This window comes from Capsicum annuum, chromosome 7, assembly GCF_002878395.1.
Source record: "Capsicum annuum cultivar UCD-10X-F1 chromosome 7, UCD10Xv1.1, whole genome shotgun sequence".
NCBI lineage: Eukaryota > Viridiplantae > Streptophyta > Magnoliopsida > Solanales > Solanaceae > Capsicum > Capsicum annuum.
The window spans coordinates 80977673-80995140 of record NC_061117.1 but is presented as its reverse complement, the minus strand read 5'-3'; positions in this window follow the sequence as shown (position 1 = coordinate 80995140).

Genomic DNA, 17468 nt, shown 5'->3' with positions numbered 1-17468 from the left:
CTACTTTGAACTCCTTTCAACTACTTTTCCATGTCTCCATGTTGCAGAAATATGTTGGTGATCCTTTATTGGTTGTTGTATTTAAGGATGATGGTATTTTGAACTCTGTCTTATCAGGAGGACCAATTGAGGATCTTAGATAAGCAAGTTCTCTTGTTGTGAATGAAAGAGGTGGATTTGTTGAAGGTTGTATGGAGGAACCAATGTTTGAGGAAGCTACTTAAGAGGTAGAATAGGACATAAAGTCAAATTATCCGAATTTGTTTTCCAGTATGAAAAATCTTGATTGAGGTATGTGTAATCTTATTAACTTAAATTATGACTTTGATAGACAATGGTTCGAGTCCCTAAACTTTGAATGGAGAGAGTGTGATGATGGACAATGGGTTCAAGTCCCTATGTTTTAAATTGAACAAGTGTCTTTGATAAACGATGGGTTTGAGTTCCATAGTCAATGAAATGAATGGTTGATTGATAATGATCATGGTGTGCGATGTATCCTTATTAAATGCTTTGTTTCCTAACTTGGTTATAGGTTAGTTGATGTGTAATAATGTGTTAACTCGTTTTTATATTTTCCTGACCGATCATTCAAGGACGAATGATCCAAGTGGAGGAGAATTGAAACACCTAGACTTTGGACCCTTAGAGAATTCCTTTAGTTTGAGGATTCTGGACTTGGTATTACTAAGGGTACTAGTCGTACCCTTTGTATATTCTTGGTAAACCTCTCCTATATCTTAGGTAGTGTTGTGGGGGTACACACTATCCTAGGTACAAGTTAGGCAACCCATGGTCGTACATTAGTGTACGAGTCGTACACCACCTAGTCATATGGAGTTTTTAGTTTGATCTAAAGTAGACCATTTAGGCTATGGGTTAAGGTATAGTTTAGGGTAAAAATTGTACCCTTGGATATGAGTGTAAGGTGTGTAAGTCATACCTTGGCTAGTATATGGATTAGTCAAGTTTCTTAGTGGATCAAATTGTATTGAGGCATTTAACACTTTCCCTCGATAATAACTCAAATATCATATGTTTTAAATATTAATTATGATTTGTAAACCTTGATTTTGTAATTAAATGTTAAGGGTTTTGATGTTAAGTGATAAGTAATATTGACTCTAATTTAAACTTGTGATTATACATTATATTGGTGATGATTTGCACATGTGGGTACTTGTTGTTTCTGGTTTAAAAAATGGGTCTTGAGAAACCCTAATATTGATGATTTCTACATTTATTTTGGCCTTAGTAATGACATGCACACAAGGTGTTTGTGAAAATGTCTAAGTGAAATGCCTAGTCACATGTTAATAATGTTTTGAACAAGGGTAATGGCCCAATGATTATTAATGGTTGATAAATGGTATTGTAAGCACATTGTTAGCCATGTGATTAGTTAATTTATGACCATGTTGGTTGATGGCTAAAAAGGGGTCAAAGTCCCTAAACATGATATTAAATTATTTTTGAACTAAAGTGAAGTATAAGATTATTAATAAGGAATGAATGGCTTGTAAGAGACTTGATGACCATAGATTGAATTGAATGATGAATCGAATTAAGGAATTGACCTATTAGAATCGTTTGATAAATGTTTCTATGAAGACCTCGTGGTCATATATAGTGATTGAATTAGTTAAGTAGAAGCGTTGAATTTTATAGATGATGATGTATGGAAAAAGGGTTAGAGTCCCAATGTCGACTAATGATAGTCATAATGGCATGAGGTTAAAGTTACTTTTCGGACTAGAAGGCTTGAGGTTAGAGACCCTTGCCTAAAAAGGTGGTTTGTAGTTAGATTCCTTTGTCTAATATGTTGGCTTGGGGTTAGAGTCCCATATCAAATAAGGCTTGAGGTTAAAGTCCCTATCCTAGAGAATATGCATAAGGTTTAAGTCCCATACCCAATGAAAATGCATGAGGTTAGAGTCCTATGCCTAATGAAGGGGTATGTAGTTAGAGTCCCTCATCTAATAAAAGTGAATACAGTTAAAGTGCTTTGTCTAATAAGAAACATTCAAATTTATAGGTGTGGAAGGTCGGAATCGTCTACCTCATGTCTCATGGTTGAGTGTTTCATGAATATTGGTTGTCTTTTTTCCTTTCTTAACATGTTTTTGCTTCATAGAGAATACATGTATGATTATGAATACAAATGTGGTTGAATATGATGTAATGACTTGGTTATGAATAATGATGCTATATTATCCTTATCATTCATTTACATACTAGAGCTCCAACCACTAAACGTCTTTGGATACTATTTCCCCATGTGACATAATGGCCAGATCTTCTTTTTATCTTCCTGTGCGGTGACATGTGTTCAAGCAGATTGTGTATTTACATTGAAGTGGTGAGCTTCCATACTTTAGAAGTCATACATTTCATAGTCTTTAGTTTATGTCATGGATTTGTCTTGGACTTCGTTTTGGATATTATTGGGGGCATGTCTCGATATATATTTATATATATACTTCAGATTTGTGGAGGACTGTTGACTTAGGTATGTTGGTTGTATATTGATGTAAATGAAATGTTTAGACATTGTCTAAGTTATGATTATTAGTCTTGTTCCCATTATCTTTACTTATAGTCGGAGTACATACCGACACTTGTGATTTGATATGATGATTAGATTGTGTTAGTGAGTTGGTCTATAGTCCTTGTTGGACTTGGGACGCCCTATACGACATTGCTCGATTTTGGGTCATATCAGTGCAGTCCTAATGTTGATGGACTGTGGGAATAAATTTTAACTTAGGAGCATGAGTCTAGATATATAGTTCATCCCATTTTAACTAATATGCAGCATGACTTGAATGAAATATATACGTGGAACAATATGACACGAGATGTGGCAAATATTGTTGCAAAATGTATGGTTTGTTAGTAAGTTAATATTGAACATGTGAGGCCTAATGACATATTTCAAGATATAGAGTTGCCTATGTGGAAGTGGGAGATAATCAATATGGATTTTATTATGCGTCTTCTGCGATCTCATAATTAATATGATTCTATTTGAGTCATTATGGATAGGCTGAATAAGTCTGCTAAATTCTTGTATCTGAAGATTAACTACTCAGGAGAGGATTAATCAAAGTTGTTCATTCAAAAGATTGTGAAGATGTATGGTGTGCTAGTGTACATAATTACACAATAAGGTATGTAGTTTTTATCTCACTTCTAACATTCATTTCAGAAAGCTTTGGGTACACAGGTGAACCTTAGCTCTGCTTTTCACATTCAAATGGATGGAAAAGTGGAGCATACTATTTGGACTTTGGAGGATATGCTATGGGACTTTCTGATCAATTTAAAATATAGTTGGTTTGATCATTTGCCTCTTATTGAGTTTTCTTATGACAATAGTTACCATTCTAGCATTAAAATGGCTCGTTTTTAGGTTCTTTATGGTAGGAGGTATAGGTCTTCTATTTGGTGGTTTAAGGTAGGTAATACTAGGTTGTTTAGTCATACCTTGATTCACCAGGCCATGAAAAAAGTGAAAGTGATTACAGAAAGACTTAAGACTACTCAAAGTTGTCAAAAGTCTTATGCAGATGTGAGGTGATGAATAATGGAGTTTGATGTAAATGATTGGGTATTCTTGAAGGTGTCTCCTATAAAAAGAGTCATGAGGTTTGGAAAGAAGTGAAAGCTTGGTACCCGTTTTGTTTGTCTATTTCAGATTCTAGGGGGAATTGGTAATGTTTCTTATGAGTGGTTTGCCCGCAAGTTTAGCTTCGATTCATCCTATTTTTCATGTGTTCATGCTGAAAAATATATGGGTGATCCTTCTTTGGTAGTGCCTGTTGAGGATGTTGGTGTTATTGATTCCTTATCTTATAGGGAAGTCCTAGTTGAAATATTAGATATGCAAGTTCATCGGTTGAGGACCAACGATGTAGCCTCTTTTTATTGAAATTAAAAGGTAGAAGAGGCTGCATGGGAATCTAAGGAAGATATGAAGGCCAAGTATCCATTCTTGTTCCTCGGGTTAGATGAAAGTACTTGAGGTATGACTTTTTTTCCTTTTTGAGTTTGTCACTTGATTCTGGTGTATTCTTGCTATTCTCATGTTAAAAGTGTCCTAACTGATCATTTGGGGATGAATGATCCTAAGAGGGGATAATGTAAGGCCCCTTAAAAATTTCAATCATTTTATTGTTAACCCTGATGCATGCGTTATGTCAATTTTTTACTTGAATTATATTTAGGGATGTTAAAATGGTGCTTTGGAAAAGTTTCAGATTTTTTGGATGAGGTTCCGGGTCATTTTGGGACCACAAGGCAATAAGCCTCCCCGACAAGGCAGTGTCACGAAGGTTAACCTCCGTGATATTAGTGTGGCGCTACCATCCACAATATTAAAATTCCATTTTGATGTTTTAATTTTATCTAGTTTCATTTTATCTTATTCTCTTATTTATTCAAAGATCAAATCATTATTTTTCTCTCTTAAACTCAAAACCTAAGAACAGTCAAGTGTTTTATAGTGAATTCATCAGCCGGGCACTAAACCTTGAATTATTTTCAATTCCTTGTATATTTTGGGAAGATTTCTCTTCCCTACAAATGAATTTTACATTGTGGCATTAATTGAATGGATTTTCATGTAATTTAAATTGTGGGTTTTGAGATTATGTTGAGAGGTTTGGTTGTTACTAATTGAATTACTTGTGCCATGTTTTAAATTTTTTATTCATGCTTTAAATTGATGTTTTTTGGACTAAATTAGTGTGTTCTTTAAATAATTGGAATTAGGTTTCCCCAATTCGATGAATTTTGACTTGGAATTGGTATTAACCTCAACCTACTTTATAATCTTTGATTTAAATATGGATAATTGCATGGTTTAACTTATTTTGAACCTATTGCATTTCATTAAAGGATAAATGGATATAAATATGGTTTAGGATGGCCTTGGTGGCCATGGTTTTGGATTTTTAATGGTACTTTGTAGTCCAATTTGTTTATGTGGATTTGGTTTGGCATAATTATTTTATCTTGCAAGTATATTATTATGATGATACCAAGTGGTAGATGCCTAAATGAATGACTCCTGGGTTAATGGATTGGTTTATGTGCATATTATCTTAACTTGGGCTTAAAGGGAATTGTGTAGATCACCATGAAGATGTAAGTCCCAAGGGAACGAACACTGGAAACAATATTTGTCGGTATTAGGGGGTATATATGACCATGTTCTTAGAGCACATTTAATATATATATATATATATTGTGGGACGATGATTGCCTCAGTGGCAGTAGTTTTCCCTCAATATTCCTCGGTTCGTATGGCTAACATGCACTAGGGCCTTCCAGCAAGGGAAGTTGGACCCACATAGACCATGGGTACATTTAGGACGAAGTGAGCCACACAATTCTTGCTAAATTTTAAACACTCATGTTCATGACAGTTTTCACTATCCCAGCATCAAATATATATATATGTATATGAATGTGGTGCATATAGTTTATGACTGGATTTTTGTAGTTGCATTATTTTATTCTTATTCCCTTAGTTACATACTAGTGGTTATCCCACTGACCATCCCTGGATACTACATGATTTCATGATGGAGGGTGCGAAGGGTTTTGTTTTGCTCCTTTGAAGTGTTAAGTGGTTGAGCACATCTGCGTGTTTCTATTAAGTAGTGAGCCTCCATCCTTCGACAGGCCCTTTCATTTCATTGTTCTTTCATTTTTGTCATAGTACTTTTGTACTCTTTTTGGTGATAGTCGGGGGCTTGACCTGACTTATTTGCTATTCTTATTTTAGAGGCTATTGTGGACAAGTGAGTTTTGGTTGTTGTTTTGACTTATAATTTTCATTTGAGTTATCTATTGATCTTCTTATTACTATTTTGATTGGCCTCCACTTTACTTTTTTGATTATTTTGCTCTTGAGGTTAGGCTAAGGGGTAGTCTCCAGTCCATGGTGGGCTTGAGATACCCATCATAACTAGGCCCTGATTTGGGTTGTGGCAGATGAATAACAAAATAAGGAAAGTTACCTAAAGACATCTTATAGGCTTTTCAATATAGATACGGAAGTCTATATATTTATCCGCGAGACTCTATTACACACCCAGTTCATACACTATTCAGACCAATGAACCTGGCTCTGATACCAATATGTCAAGAACCAAAAACTAAGGGTCATGATAGCACTTGTTGCGGAAAGATTTGACAAGTATGCCAATAAACCACACTGATATAAGCAGGGAAATCGATTCCAAAACCCAAGACAAGGCTTTAAGAGCAAAGTTGAGCCACACAAACATGATAATAGTGGAAATATAATCAAAGATACCAGACCAAACCTGAAAATTGGGTGGCACAGTGTAAGAACTACTAAATACAATTCAAATATCTAAGATACAATAATAGTACTAAACGGATCAAAATTTATCTTAGAATACTAAATAAAACATGAAATATAGAGGAAGAGGTAGTGGGCCAAATCTTGAGGCATAGGATGTCTGCTACCTCAAATATACTCCAAATTCTTCTTGTATCAGCTATCTGTGTAGCGCACTCATACCTGTATCTGCAACAAAAGTGCATAGTAGGGATGAGTATAATCCACTTGTACTCAGTAGGTATCATAGGTCGATCGAGTAAAGTAGAATATAAAGCATATAAACACAAACTATGGGCACGTCTCCAACAATCAGAAAATGTCTCAAATAGTAGTACACACCGTCTCCACTAACATTTATACAATATAAACCTAGAAAAAATACAAGTAGGGAAAATAACAATAAATATACACATACACCAGATACCAGTATAAGAAGATAGAACAAAATGGACAGAAATACAATCACAAAATAAGCATAATATATGGAATGCAATAAAGATAAAGATGATGATGATGATGATGATGATGTGATGCATGAGGTCGTCGCATAACCTTCGTATACAGCTACCAAGTTGTGCTCCCAAATTAAGACTCATTGTGGGTTCGTTAACCCATATACAAGCAATAACTAATACTAATATCGATAACTCCTCCATGGCATATACATTGATAGCGGGTTTTTAAAGATGCCATATTACCTGTCACTAAAGAGAATAGTCAAGTATTTCCATGGTGGTTCCAAGTTTTCATAAATGAATATAATATGAGGATGTAATGCTCACAACCAACCAAAATAATAATTTCCAATATCTAACTAATATATCTACTATGTGTGCCAAACTTCCAATTAAATAAACCAACCATCTATGATCCATTTTAATCCAGAAACCATCAAGTGAAATATATAAGGAAAGGGTTATGGATACCTTATAAATCCCAAAATTTAGGCTTTTCCCATTAAAATAATGCAACTAAACGTACATATATCTATACCTGGACAACAACATCATAAGACACTAAACGGTCACACATAGAAAGTAATGTCCCAAACTACACAATAATGTCTTTCACCAACCCTGGTTCTATCATACCAGTTTCATCAATCCTAGTGTGTACTTTTTCCTTTCTTCTTTCCTAAGAGCTTTGATTCTGCTTAAATAAATGAATTTCTTCCTCCTTGCTCTTTTGAGTAAGCATATTGAAACTTCCCTGAGCATCTTCTTTAAAGTGATAAGCCTCGGTCTTACTAAACTTGGTAAAATAAATACATTCTAGGAGCTGCCTCTTTATACAGATAATTCATTCCCCAATTCAAACTTGGATCTGTTTAAAAGAGGATTTTGTTCCTATGTACAGAAACTCTAAAGTAGAAATTCATTCTTTAATAAGTAAAATATAGCCTTTTGTCCATGGGTTTGGGCTAATCTTAAAATCAACAACTCCTACACCTACAAAAACTTTACAAATCAACTATGGATTCTCACCCCTTAGTCAAGAGCTCGCTTTTAATCTCTAAGAGCCAATGTGTTACATCTTCTCTTATGATCTTTCTAGTTAGCACTTAATAGGAATAGTCCCACATTGATATGGGAAGAGATCTTCAATAAAAATGGGTTAGTGTTGAAAGGGACACTTTATTTCAAGCAAAAAGTATTGCCTTACTTTCTTTAGCTAGACTGAGAATCTGATTCCTGACATAGACTTCTCATCAAAATATGATTAAAACCTTTTCACCAAACCTAAAACTGATGCTCCTCGAACAATTGAGTTAAAAGTCACAATATTCACATCTACGCATAAAGAATAGCCTATAAATTCCCTCTTTTTTAGGAAGAATTTAACATTGACCAAGAATGATAGTTAAATAAGCCTAATGGCATACCTTCAAAAGGCTAAGCCAATACGAGAGAGTTTACTACTTCCATATGAATGAATTTTATCGTTTCTATGAAAGAACAACGATTTTCCTAAATTTTTATTGAGATACCTAAATAAGGACAATAGTACCCAGTGATCTTATATTTGATTTTGTGTGAATTTACTAACCACTCCAAGAGCATGGTTTAAATCTTGTCAAGTTACAACAAGATAGATAAGTTTTCCAACTAAATGACTATACCTCTCAAGATTTTCAAAGAGTATTCCATCATTCTTACTGAATTTCAATTTCACATCTATAAGAGTATCCATATTGCTCACAACAATCTAGTCTACTTTAAAAGGTCTATAACATACTTCCTTTGATAAATTCATATTCCCACCTTTGATATTGCTAATTCAATACTCAAACAAGTATCTATACTTTAAAAATTCTTGACAAAAAAGTGAGAAATAAAATACTATTTTAGATCAATAATTTCTGTTCTCTCACTACCTGTAATTACAATATTATAACTCTGACAACAATAATTAGAGATCCACTTTGTCTATGACAATCTAATATTGAATGATCAACATCACCTTGCTTCATCACATATGCAAAAGAACTTGACTAAATTTAGAAAAACATCTCATCTTGATTCTATTATAGACATACCAATGTTTGATAGCTTGTTTTCCTTCTGCTAAGTCCTTCTCTTATTTACAACTTTGCTGAATAGTGAAAATCATTATTCCCACTAATCTTTATGGAATCATTTCACCCCAACAATACGTGTGCGAATCCATAGTATGGTTTTTAAGAAGATCATTCCTATTGTGCCATACCCTCTTCCAATGCTCTCAAGCCATGGTCTGGGTCAATGTACCAGTCGTTTCCCCCTAACCTAAATATTTTTTTATGAACATCCAAAAATGGTCCACTAGATTCCGTGTAACCATCGTTTTTGACCATTCCTACTTATGCGTACTTCATAGCTTATAGGCCTATAGATACTTGAGGCTTTGAAATAGCCTACTTTTATATTCCCTCTCTTTCCTTAGATTAAGTTATCGCTTATGTTATATCACACAACTATATACAATCAATTGGTAGATAGGGCAGTTGAATCAGTTGCCATCCTTTGCTCTTATTAAAGGAGTTCTAACAACAGGTGTCTGTATCATCCTTCTTTTGAAAAGGTAGATACTTTTCTCCATGATTAATTGAGATTTAAAGTTGACTCAAACATAATCTTGTTTATCTTGGTGAATGACTTGTCATGCTTTCTAGGCTTCACTTTTGTGGGATGGGATATGCTCAGCCGCCTATAACTTTTTTTTGGGTCAAAGAACTTCCTTAAGGAAGAAGATATCACAATGATCTCTACTGCTCCTACAAATGATTATATCTACATTCCCATTGGTCGATATTCTATTTTGAATAACCTATTGTCCAAGTAATCTTCAATCAAATTACTAAAGTTTACACAATTATTTGTAGAGTGAGTCCTTTACTCGTGCAATTTACAGTAACATTTTACTTTTTATTCTTCCTTTTTAGTTATCTTATGTCCTGGAAGATAAGTCAAAAGTTATTGATAACCTGGTGGCTACTTTAGTGCTTCATATGCCAACCAGTCGGTGGTGATATTACCTTCTATCTTCTTTATTAGTTTGCTTACAAAATCATTGTCAATCACATTAATAGAGATTCCCGCAAGCTTCTATCATTTGTGATTAAGGGTGATTAGAGGAAATTAAATAAATGAAAACATTCAAACAATATTAAAAATCTATTTCAAGAATGACCTATTGTAACCCAAATCCCATGCAACATAAGGCCTCGGTAGATAGCCCAGAGATCAGCCAGTCACTGTGTTATACAATGCAAATTCTTAAAGAAAGCAGCTACCTATCTGCATTAATTTTATTAATAAAAGATTGTAAAGGTAAACCTTCTAAAAATAATCATAAATTCTCTCTAATCCATGGTCTTTTACCAAGCCAAAAGCTACTTCTAAGATGTTTTTTGCTTGAAATAGTACATTATACATATGACCCAGCCATAAAGGAGGTAAGATTCCCTTTGTATATAATATGTAAAAAAAGACTAATTAAAATAAATATCCCTGCAAGTCAAGAGTATGATTTCTCTCTGTCAGCTAAGGAAAGGATATGAAATTCATATACTTCACAATTTCCTATTAATCTGTCATATTATTATTTCTCTCCGATTGTGATTCCTATGTATCGTTCTGTATCACTAAGAAATAAAAACAAGAACCAAGGTAGTCTACTCCCCTTCCCATTTCTAAATCAATTTGTCCTTGCATATAACACTTCATAAAACTTGCGAGCAAGTATTAACCTCTCTTTTGCCTAGACAAGATCGGACAACTCTGCCAAATATGGTCGGTTAAAAATTTATATTAGCTACTTCCAAAGAAGCCAAGAACGAGTTTTTTCATTAGTTAAAGTAAAAATATCTTCTTAAACAACAAGTTCAAAGTGATCAGGTTAAGCCCCCTTCTTGTTCTCCCAAAATAGTGATATGATTTAAACGACCAGGTACTACCTATGAGTTTGATCTATTAGGTTATTTTTTCAGAAGTGAAATGAAATACAGGTTTAATGAACTTCCAGGTAATTCTTTTATTTTTGTTCAATTTTTTAATTTAGAGCTTTCGTATGCTGGCCCAAGTCATTATGACTTGCTGTTACTGATAGTTCGATTACTAGGAAGTTCATTTAGTTTTTTATAGCCAATTCCTATGTTCTAAAGTCTTTGTCAATTCAAATTAGCTACCTCAAAAAACCATTAGTCAAGCATCCTCATATGTATATTTTGATTATTTCAATAAATTTGGGACATTGATTTTAGGTTAGTTGGGCCTTTGGTTTGGGCACTGATGCTTCTGACGTATTTTGGACAACTGAACAAAAGTTATGAATAATGGTACATGGGTGGGGCACCATTTTTTCCTCAAAATAACTTTGAATTGTAATTGTAACTGAGCATTGAGTCTGATTTATCAAATTTGAAAGGGTGGTGCAGTTCGTTTACATATATGGGATTTTTGATAAATATGAAGGTTTGGCAGAAAACTGGTCCCTTTGCATCGCTAAAGCCCTTATGAGGTCACTTATGTAAATGCCAATAATCATCTTGGTTGTCACTAAAATGTCCTGGCATCTCCCAGTAGGTATCATTTTTTGGTGCTTAAGCGATGGCTGCTTAAGTGGCCGAAGTCACCTAAGCGATATTTGGGTTTACACCAGATTTACTAAAGTGACACTGTGTCTCTTAAGCGGTAACCACTTATGAAACCCAGTTTCTGCTTAAGTAACACATGTGTACTTGGGAAGGGTATAAATACCTTACTTATCCTGATTTTCACCATTTTCATCCATTCCATATAATATTAAACCCTAAGAAATAGGAAAACTTAGGGCAATGATTTATGGTTGATTTTAGAGCTTGGATAAAGGTAATATATGTGTTTTCTCATCAAATTTGTGGTAAGCTCAATTAATTTCTAGATAGAATACTTCATCTTTTTCTAAAATCCCTAAAATCTTGGTGGCTTGATTGTACCACCATTAGAGCTTAGAATTCACCCTTTTTTAGTGTAATATTCTTTGAGCATAGAGGGATGTTTTGTTTGTTTCAAAAGTGAAATTCTATAAACGGAACCTCATGCTATTTTTACCTAATTTTGGACCCAAAAAATGATAGTGCAATATGGATATCAATGTTCTGATTTTGATGAGTAGATTGTGATTTTGATAACATGGAACCATAAGAAAAGGAAATTACTAGTTTAGCAGATTGTTTGGGATTTTCTTTGGCATCCAATTAGGCTAGGTTTACACTATTCATAGATTGAGCTATTTCGTTGTATGCTTATGATATTATACGATGCGATTTAGGTATCTGAGGTATGATTAAAAATATTTGTGTTAGTAGGATTGTTTAGGCTATCTTGATCGTAATTTAGGACTAATTAGATTAGTTGCCCATGTTTTTTAGGAAAATTGCTAACTTAAGGCTAATTATGTCTTAATTAACATCAAAAAATAAGTTTAGATACCTTAGCCTAGTCTAAGGTAGAATTTACCTAAAATGGATTTCGGGGATTTGAAGTGGCCTACCTTGGATCAAGATTTATGATATCTTTTGTAGACATAATTACGCCTAATATACCCTTATTAATGGTTATTTTTTGTACTTTAAAGCGATTAGATGCTTACTGATTACACTAGTTTGGAAGTTCAGAGTTAGTACTAATTTTGGGTAAGTTAGTAATTTTACCTACACTTAGTTATTTTATCTTGTATCTTATTATATTAATATCATGATTTAGCCCAGTCACCCAATGATGCCTACAAAGTACTTGTGGTTTTGTACTCACACTACACTTTAACACTTCTACACCTTTTTGTGTAGATCCTAGTCCTAGTTGTTGTGTTGACATGGCGCTCCCACAGTGTTAATTCTGGAGATTGGGTAAGCTCTTGGAGTTTGAGCTCCCCATTTTCCTTCTATATATCTATGTCTAATATTCCATTTTTAAGATAGATTATATTTGACTACTCAGTTTTTATAGTTAATTTGTAGTAGCTCTTGTATAGACATTTCTATGTATTCGGATCGATGTTGTTCTTTTATCTATCTATTGGATGATTATGAATGCTTTACTATTGCTTTAACTCTTTATTTGTTGATTTCTGGCTTTAGCCATTTTACACAATGTTATCCTATTTCATGTAGCTCAAAGCTACGTTTGGATTACCTACTGGCAAGATAAAAGAGGTGCTGACAATGCCCAATACCACACACAAGTGTACGTGGTCTTATCAAGTAGTAAAATGTCTTCAAGAAAGCCCAAATATTGATCTTACAGGGACTTGCGTTCGCCGCCTATCGAATTCTTGTCTAACTAATTGAGAAAAATAAACAAGAAGAGTGTTTGTAATTTTGTAAATAAAATAAATAATGCATAAAAATAAAAGTCTTAGGACAATCAATGGATAAAAATCTAGGGTTAAAGAACTTCTAACAATCATACTATGTGTTGAACTTCATTCGTCAACTTGTTTATCTTGGTTGTTGATTCGTAGGATTAATTGCATGATCATGGTTTCCCAACCTCTAATATTTTACCCAATATGGACATTACAACTACATCATTTAGTCGGGATGCAATAATCCAATTAAGTTCATTAAAGTGGTCATCCTACACTTGAATCAAGTAAGACATCTAAATATATCTCTGTCCTAGACGTTAAGTTCAATTCTTTATTTTATAAAAGAATAAAAACCAAAACTTTGTTTATTCCCATGTTCTATCTTCCTATTCCCTCTCCGAAATCAAAAGGTCAACAATATATGTATTTATGGGGTGATCAATCCATAAAATAATCAAAACAAGAATAAAAAACAACCAATAATGATTAGTGAATTAAACAAAATAAATTCAAAACAATAATAATCATGTTCTTGGCTTTAACCCAAGAAAGAGGGTTTAGCCTTGAATGGAAATATTCGTCAGCCAATCCCTTGGAATGATGACACAAACCATTACAAAAACTAAATTAAAGAATGATTAAACCTAAAAAGAAGTTGTGGTAGTCTCCACTGATGTCCCAAGTGATCTAGGGTGTTCCAAGATGTCCCAAGATGATTAAAATGTGATTTAACATGTTATATTTATAGTAGATGAGTCATAAACCCATTGGGATTGGATTTCCGCGTAATACTTGTTCAGAAAGACACTTTATTTCTGCTTTTGATGGCCACCGCATCGTGGTGTTGAGCCAATCTACAATTGTCAATTTCCAGAATTTCACAGCGATTTCACTGCGTTGCGGCACCTACTTAAACTCTAATATAAGATACACGCGCCATATGGTAAAACACTTGGGCCTCTTCTGAATCTATTATTGTTTTGAGCTAAATAGGATCATCATTGACTCCCAACCAAACAATAGCATAAATTCAAATTTAAGCCAACAAATATAAAAGTCAAAAACATGAGCCTAGAAGTCTTAAAAGTAGCAATTCACTTATTCAACATGCTTTTTATACACAAAACCACTTACATCATGTAGTCAAAAATAGAACCAACAAGAATATCTCACTTATTTCTAACCTATAATTTTTTAAATTGAGCTAAAATTTAGGAACTCCCCCACCCCCACTTAAAAATCTACTTTGTCCCTAAGGTGAAATTAAAAGTAAAAAGATACAAACGCTCCCTGAGGCCTCTAGGCCTAGCTAGTAGCATCTTCACACATAAAGGAGATCCATGGGACCCCACACTGAGTCTTTGCCATGCTCTTTAGCTCAAGTTTATGGTACTCATACTTCCCATTAACTTGTGACTCAACCAAAAACAAAAACTACATGAAATAAAAACTAAAAACTAAAAATAAAACCTACTTACCTTGGGTTGCCTCCTAAGAAGCGCCTAATTTAGTGTCACGGCATGACCCAATCAACTTTTTCCTCCACCTTGAGGATATAAATTTCACCACCAACATCACATCCATCTTCTTGCCTCGTTCATAGGGTGGTGGTATAAAAATTAATGAACCGAGTAATAGAATATGCATGATAAACCACTCAGCCTTCAAGTGAGGTGTGTTTTATGTTGCTTATCCGGTGTAAATTAAAGAATATAGGATTCTTGTTCCTCCTCTTCACACTCTTCTACTATTTTAAATGATTACATAGACAAGACATTATCTAAACATAATGTAGAAAAGTGCTTCGAGTGAGGCCCAACCAATCCTACTTCATAATTTACACAATCTACTACACACTCACTTTTATTCACCTTCTCAATTTTAGTCGTAAGATCAAGATGATGATCGATTGGCTACGATTCTTGTGTTTTCTCTACACATTGGCTAATATCCTCCTAATATATTTCTTTCTTAGCCACTGTATACATGGTGATAGTGGATCCATTATAATTTCCATAATATCAGTTTTCGAGTATGCAGACTTCCTCGAATTATCCGTATCATATTGTGAAGGTTCTGTCCATGAACTTTCATAAAAATTTGGACAATAAGGCACAAGGTGGTGTCCTCCACAAAAACAACAAGAATTTCCATCACTCGAAAACCATCTATCCCAGGCTTACATCTCGAGAAAAGTGTGAGAAAAATATAAATAAAAAGAAACTAAAAAAAACTATTTACAACTCAATATCGAAAAATGAAAAATGAGATAGTAGCCTAATAGCAAGTCACCAGCAACGGCGCCAAAAACTTGACATCACCCAAGCGTACATGTAAGTGTACGTGGTCTTATCAAGTAGTAAAGTAGCTTCAAGAAAGCCCAAGTATAGATCTAATAGGGACTTGTATTCGCCATCTATCTAATTCTAGTCTAACTAATTGAGAATAAATAAATGAGAAAAGTATTTATAATTTTGTAAATAAAATAAATAATGCATAACAATAAAAGTTTTGGGATAATCAATGGATAAAAACCCAGGGTTAAAGCTCTTTGAACAATCATATTATGTGTTGAACTTCATTTGTCAACTTGCTTATCTTGGTTGTTGATTCATAGGGTTAATTGCATGATCATGGTTTCCCAACCTCTAATCATTTACCTAATATAGAAATTACAACTGCATCGTTGAGCGGGGATGCAATAATATAATTAAGTTAATTAAAGTTGTCTTCATACATTTGAATCAAGTAAGGCATCAAAATACATCCTTGTCCTAGATCCTAAGTTCAATTCTTTATTTTATAAAAGAATAAAAATCCAAACTTTGTTTATTTCCATGTTCTATCTTCCTATTCCCTCTCCCGAGATCAAAAGGTTGACAATATATATATTTTATGGGTGATCAGTCCATAAGATAATAAAAACAAGAATAAAAAACAACCAATAATGATAAGTGAATTAAATGAAATTAATTTAAAATAATAATAATCATATTCTTCGCTTTAAACCCGGAAAGAGGGTTTACCCTTGAATCGAAATATTCATCACCCAATCCCTTGGAATGATGATACAAACCATAATAAAATACTAAATTAAAGAATGATAAAACCTAAAAAGAAGTTATGGTAGCCTCCAATGATGTCCCAAGTGATCTAGGGTGTTCTACGATTATTAAAGCGTGATTTAACATGTTATATTTATAGTAGATGAGTCATAAATCCATTGAGATTGGATTTCCACGTAATAATTGTTCATAAATACACTTTTTTTCTGCTTTTGATGGCCACCTCATCATGGTGTCAAGCCAATCGACAATTGTCAATTTCTAGAATCTTACCGCAGTTTCATCGTATCGCGGCACCTCCTTAAACTCCAATATAAGATACACGTGCCTTATGGTAAAAAAATTGGGACCTTCTGAATCTATTGATGTTTTGAACTCATCCATTGGACTCCTATACAGTCTACAAATGTCTAATACTTTTGAGGGGTTTAAATTGCGTCTAGCTTGCCTCTTGTGCTTTCGTGGCCAGTTACGAGCCTTCTTGAGTTGTTTCCAATTGATTTGAAGCTTGTATATTCTTCATATATTATAATAATCCATCAAAAAGCATTAAAAATCATTAAACACATCAATTGAGAGCTCAAAGCAACACAACATCATCACCGATGAACTAGAAACACGAGCTAAGAATAGGCTAAATTCACATTGAGCTTTAGATCATTGTTTTCACTCTTTTCTGGATCCAATTGACCCTTAAAAATTATAACTAAGGTTTTTTTTACATAAAAATACATTATAAAAAACTTAGTAACACATTATAACCCAACACAAGAGACTAGATAAACACCTAGATCAAGCTATTTACACTAGTTTTCTCGGTTGACTTCCAAATGTTCAAATTGAATCAAAACTCATGTGAAACCACCATTAAACATTGTAAACACATACTTGGACACATAATTTATCATTTATATCCTTATTAATACATATAGCATAAGAGTCATCCTAAAAAAAGGCTAAATAACCTAGAATAGTAGCGCTAAAATGCATAAATTTACCCAACATCAAGTGCCACCATGTCTTGTAAGTCGTGTTATGACAAATTTTTGTAGAGCCTAGGTTTCACCAGTATTCTTTGAACTAGAGCAAGTGTCTAGTAGAGTCTTGCAAATTTGAATAATGATATATGTTTCTTATCTTTGGATGACTAGAGGACATTTTTAGATGTTTTTTACTTTTTAAAATTATTTTATCTAAGA